Below are 6,374 nucleotides of genomic sequence, written 5' to 3' on the forward strand. Positions count from 1 at the left end.
ACAAATACAACGTTATACTAGCGCAAGTCAGCTACCACGATTACAGTGAAATTTAAGTTAAAGTACCACAAATACAACGTTACACTAGCGCAAGTCAGCTACCACGATTACTAGTGAAATTAAGTTATAAGCCACAAATACAACGTTACACTGCGCAAGTCAGCTACCAGATTACAGTGAAAATTTAAGTAAAGCCACAAATACAACGTTACACTGCGCAAGTCAGCTACCAGATTACAGTGAAAATTTAAGAGAAGAGAAAACTGGAAGGAAACGGCGCAGAACTTCATAGAAAGCGCCACCTCTTTGTAAGCAGAAACAAATCTCCATAAATCACCAAAACTATTCTCACAAACAGCTCTTCTCTCAAACTGACCAATCACAAGACGCATAAAAAAATGCGAATGTATACTTGCCCCATATGGTAGTTGTACTATAGTCTTAGACTCAGGGTACAATACGGCTACTCCTCGGAACGACAGATGACACTCTTGACCGACTCGTACCCTGGAGAGTAACAGTTAGAGCTAATTTTCACACAGCATATATCTGGTATTGAATTAGCACTGGAGCAAAATTTATTTATTTTTACTATACTTGTTTTTGCTGCTGTTATTTGTTAGTACAAAGCTACAAAATGGGCTATCTGTAATCTGTCCACTGAAAGGACACGACCCTCGGATTTTAGAGTTGCAAGTTTGTAAACTTACTGCTGACTCAACGGGAGACTTTACATGTATATACTGAGTATATAGGATCTGTGATACATATATATATATATCCTGTATCATGAACTATGTAGAATAAGTATAAGATTATAAAGTTTCACGGTGTAGTACTATGTATACACAATAGGTACATAGTACTGTGTTTCAACTACGCACATAAAACACACGATAATAAAATATTACATATTTCTAATACAAATTTAATGAATTAAAGAGCAAGTTTGCATGAAAATAAAAAATCACAATCTTTTTAAGGAAAACATATATTAATATACATAGTAACATTATTAAAAAAAACCTCGACTGAACACAACATTGCATTACTGGCTTAATATGTGGATTTAGGATGAATATACATATCTTAAGCTGGCGGAATGTAGTGTGATGTTGTTGGGATTATGATCGAAAATATTGTTTGTAACGAGGATAACCAACTGATTATTCAACGCATTCTCATAATTATAAAAATATTAGCTTTATCAATTACTTTATAACTGAATCATTTTTAGTTTATTATTGTTTGATCAAAAGTTCTCAATAACGATAATCAACAAAATGTAATAATACATTAACCAAAACACTAAACACATGATCTACGTAAATATTTTAAAGCCAGGTGGTTAGGATGCTCGACTCGTAATCTGCGGGTCGCGGGTTCGAATCCCCCATCCCACCAAACATACTCGCCCTTTCAGCCGTGGAGGCGTTATAATGTCACGGTCAATCCCACTGTTCGTTGATAAAAGAGTAGCATAAGAGTTGGCTGTGGGTGGTGATGACTAGCTGCCTTCCCTCTAGTCTTTCATTGCTAAATTAGGGACGGCTAGCGCAGATAGCTCTCGTGTAGCTTTGCGCAAAATTCAAAACAAACCCAAACAACGAGGTATTTTTCTAAAGTCTGTAGTAAGCATGTTGGACAGAGCAACAGATGTAAGACGTAACGTGTGGTTACTTATTCACCACAGGTTTATATTTTATATAGAGGTTATTACAGTTTCAGAAGTTACCAATGAGCCTTTAGCACCCGCACGTAAAATGGTTCATCCTTTATATGTATGCAAACTTGACATTTGCTTTGTCCATTTCTTATCCTATGAAACTAAGTAGTTTTGTCTTCAACGACAAATTTTAGATAATATTTTAAGTACTAAATACTTTATAAAATTAGCGGCTCAACCGAGCAAGAGAAAAGTTTATTAAAAAAATATTTTTTTTTCTCTCTGTTCTTCACGAATCCAAGAGTCTTTTCGGAAATCTAATAGTACTCAAAATATAGGGGGTGGCCAAAAGCAATTACACGGTAGGATCTGAGAAAATGGCAGTAACATTAGTGTAGCTGCTTACGATGTGTATTTCGGACAAATATTGGTTGTCCCCCTATTAATCTTTGGAACCAATTAAATTTTAAATTTTAAAAAAGAAAAGAAAGATGCATTTAGTGCATAACTATATAATCACTTCTGGCCGCTTCCCAGTGGCTCAATAGTATGCTGTAGAGCTTATACCTCTAAATTTTGAGGTTCGATCCCTGCGACTAATACAACGCAGATAGCCCACTGCACAGCTTTGCGCTTAAACAAATACTTGCCCCCCCCCCACCAGTGGCACAGCGGTATGTCTGCGGACTTACAACGCTAGAATCCGGGTTTCGATACCCGTGGTGGGCAGAGCACAGATAGCCCATTGTGCAGCTTTGTGTTTAACTATAAACAAACAAATACTTTCGGCCAACTTTTGAGCACTAGAGTGGCACAACGTTGTTAGAAGTTGTTATCCATAAAATGTAATTCGCCCCAGTGAATGAAAAAAAACGAAGATTGTGTTTGAGCATAAAAGATACAATAAATGGTCTTCAAATCAAAAAACCGTGCGAGGTTTTAGATTTATCATATAAATGTAGTTTATAGATGTTTTTGTTCATATTCACAGAGGTTTATCAGATTTATTCCACAGCGACAGACGTGCCTTACGTTACGATTTTTACCTACAGTATACAGATATAGAAAGTAACAGCTGTTAAACTTGTGCCTCATTACAATATGAATCAGAGCTTTGCGTTTAATGCAACACCAGTAGATTAATTTAATGAATCATACGTCATACATAGTTATAAGCGAGATGCCTTTTATTCCGGTTATCAGAACGTATGCCCCCAGTGGCACAACGGTATGTCTGCGGACCTACAACGCTAGAAACCGGGTTTCGATACCCGTGGTGGGCAGAGCACACATAGCCTATTGTGTAGCTTTGTGCTTAATAAGAACAAACAAAAAACATCCAGAACGTATATACTTTACAAAATGAAATATTTCTCTGAAACACGTGTTTTCCCAATTATTATAAATATGATTATATTTACTTTATCTACAAGACATCGAACACTAATCAATCATGACATGCACTCATTCTGGGTTATGCTTCCATCCATGTGTATGTGTTTGTTTGTGCGTTTGTCAGCAAGATTTCTCGAAAACGGCTGAAAAAATTAAAATGGCTGACAAACATATTGATATCACATAGATGTAATCATTTATGAGACAGCACTAAGTCCCGTGAGTGACATGCAAAATAGAACTGACACACAAACGTATTACAGACCGTTCTGAAATGGTAAAGAAATGCATAAGGTACACAAGACGATAAAACTAACCACCTACACAACCATGCGCCATTGTGATAAATATCTAGAGCATGAAGATAAAACTAGAATTCTATATTGAAGAAATACGTAAACTGCGAGGAGAAACCTTAAATCTTGTACACATTTTTATATCATTGTTGTTGGGAAAATGTCTTAGTTGATTTGTCGCATTTCGCGAGGACTATTTATTCTAGCCGTTTCTATTTTTGAAGTGATATACTAGAACTAGTTAACACCACCAACCGCCAACCCTTGGACTACTCTTGTTGCTTGTCTTTCACCGTTGCTCTTGTAACAAACATGGCTCTAAAGTTTGTAGTGTAATTTTGGAGGGGGGTAAGGCGGTTACAGGACGTGAACCACAGGACCTCAGCCCTACTGTCCGGCACACTAACTACTTGACCGCGCTCGGACCGATTGGAGAAATACATAAACAATGAAGACTTATGGGGACCACATAGTGTGACTCATACACACAGGAGTGAAATTCTAAAAACAAAAAACAAAGTAGAGATACTCAGTTGAAATAAGGCCTGTTTTTGAAAAAGAAAAAAAAAAGTATATGTGTAAATATAAAAAACGACAAAGCAGTTCAAATAAGTCTTAGTATTAGTACCACCTTAAAAAATAAGTTCCGGTACTCGGTGAGTACCGACACCCCTGTATACTCACATAGGAAAAACAAAATTAGCAAAAAAATTCTCGACAAAACCTTAATTAGTTAAATTTAAGTAATATATATATTATATATATAATATTTCAACATACTATTTTCCTTGTTTCATATGGGATTGATGGACTGAAATTCTGCTATTTCTTTTTTCAACTGTTTTTATATGTACTTTCTGCGCAGTTAACCACGGGAACATTATCCAAACAGCATATTTTGCATAAATAAGATATTATTGTGTGTGGTACTGACATGCGTTTGTAATTTAACAGTGCAAGACCCTATTTGTTTCATTCTGAACATGGATATGTACAAAACAATTTATGCTCACCCGTTGCTAAGCGACATTGCTGATCCCAGAAACGACCCACACTTGCCTTAACGAACCAATCACCAAGTGTTACGATTTAGTTGTTTTCAAAGCACACAGGTAGTTTAGGTTTCTGGGTGACACAGAGACGAATAGAGTTATACATTTTCTAACAAATTTCATGATTTTGTGATCAAATGATAGGTAAGAAGTGCACTTTTCAAAATCAGTAGATTGCAGTCCAAAAACTATGTGCTGGTAGTGATCAAACTCCCCGCACTGTAGCAGCACCAGTCACCAGTTTTTATTAATTTATTCCTTTTAAATTTTAGACTTTTGAATTTTTTGAGTAAGCAGTACAAAATTTTAATTCGCCAAAAACGATTGTAGCACGAACAATTCACCAATATTTTAAAACAACATAGCAACTTTAGTCCATGAACACTGTAAAATATACACAATGACCAGTAATTAGCCAAAATATGGCAATCTATACTATTATTCTGCTTGTTTGTATGTACGACCGTTACGCTTTCCGACCTAGAACCTGCTGGGGCACTAAAAAAATCATTATGTCGCAATGGTAAATCCGATAGCATTGCTGCTTGGACACGTGAAAGAACGTATTTTTTGACAGTTGTGTTTACAATCTGAAGGAAATCGGTCAAGCAGTTTTGGAAAAATATAATTTTTAATTTATTTTTGTTGACCTGCAGGACGTGGACCCAGTTCCAGACCTCTATACGTAAGCTGGACCCGTGGAAATCTCACGGGTGTTGACAACTAAGATATCATCATTACTCTCGCATATATATTTCTGCAATTAAAATATATAATTTTGTTAAAGTAATTTATTACCTATGGAATGTATCTATATTAACTATCAATAGCATACAAAGGCAAATGAAACTATTTTGGCTCAACAACCAATTTTAATTTAAAAAAATATACACATAAGAACAAAATATTAAATAAAGCTTCAAGTTGCTTCCAGGAAAATATGTATATCATTACAATGTTATTACAATTATATACTTTAGTAAATGAATAAACAGGTTAAAGGTAATTAACTAAGAATTTTCATAATATTCAAATAAATGTCAAAAGTTGAAAAATGGTCCAAGCTGAAATGATCATTTTTATGGGAAGTTTAATATCAAATAATTGCTGGAACTGTCCATGTTAAAAGAGTTGTTTTAAAAAAGGTAAACTGATGAGGGAAAACCTACCCAAAATCATAGTTTGAAAGAAAAAAACAAAATAAAAAATCATACCAGAAATTACAGCCCTGTACAGAGAGCTTACAGTCAGTCAATAAGTATTTTAATACACTTAAGGACCACAAAAAACAACAACAAGAAACATAAAGTATAGACCGTGAGCTGACTTATTATAGGAGTAAGAACAGGTAAGGAAGGGGCGACTGTCCTCCCTAATATATTGCATATAGGGGCAAAAGTATTTTTATTTACCCTTTCCCTCCTAAAGGGGGGGGGACAAATGGTGAAATAAAACGTAAATGGTGGAAAACTTAGCAAAAGAAAAATATTTTAAGTTCAATTCATTACATTTTTCTGACTTACAATGAGTGTTCGAATTTAAGTGAACAGAAGTGAACGCCTTTCTGATTCTTGAAATGAATGCGTTTCGTCCACCATGTTAATAAAGTCATGTCAATACGCGAAATGTTGAGAGCGCGATTTCAATAACTGACTTAGCCTAAACAGAAGCACGCAAGTACAGCTACATTCATATTGACTTTCCATGTACTGTATATCTTCAGTGGTCATTACTAAAGCTGGTTTATAGTTTGCTCTTAAAGTTTTTTAGTACATTTTTAAAAATGTTTAATACAATTAATGACTGATGAACGAAGTAATTAATAACAAATTGTGGCTTATATATATATATATATATATATATATATATACACACTATTAGTTGTAGACGACGTAGTAGTACGTAACTAATTAAGTTAAAGTTAAGTATAAGTAATAAACTAAAATACGTACGGTACCGGTACCC

The 6,374-nt window shown here is 34.9% G+C and overlaps 1 protein-coding gene across 6 annotated transcripts in view; it reads right to left on the reverse strand.

The window, feature by feature from the left end:
- LOC111086901 (nuclear receptor-interacting protein 3-like) overlaps positions 1-6,374 on the reverse strand; it is a 35,307-nt gene that overhangs the window by 28,226 nt on the left and 707 nt on the right. The window contains exon 2 of one of the 6 annotated variants that reach the window (XM_022391633.1): positions 417-507. The exons of 4 other annotated variants lie outside the window; for them this stretch is intronic. The gene's annotated coding sequence lies outside the window, so the exon portion shown is untranslated. Of the gene's footprint in view, positions 1-416; positions 508-4,137; positions 4,219-6,374 lie in introns of those variants that run through there. One more of the 6 variants, XM_022391634.1, reaches the window with a different exon arrangement.

The sequence above is a fragment of the Limulus polyphemus genome, unplaced genomic scaffold (assembly GCF_000517525.1).
Source record: "Limulus polyphemus unplaced genomic scaffold, Limulus_polyphemus-2.1.2 Scaffold1535, whole genome shotgun sequence".
NCBI classification, from domain to species: Eukaryota; Metazoa; Arthropoda; class Merostomata; order Xiphosura; family Limulidae; genus Limulus; species Limulus polyphemus.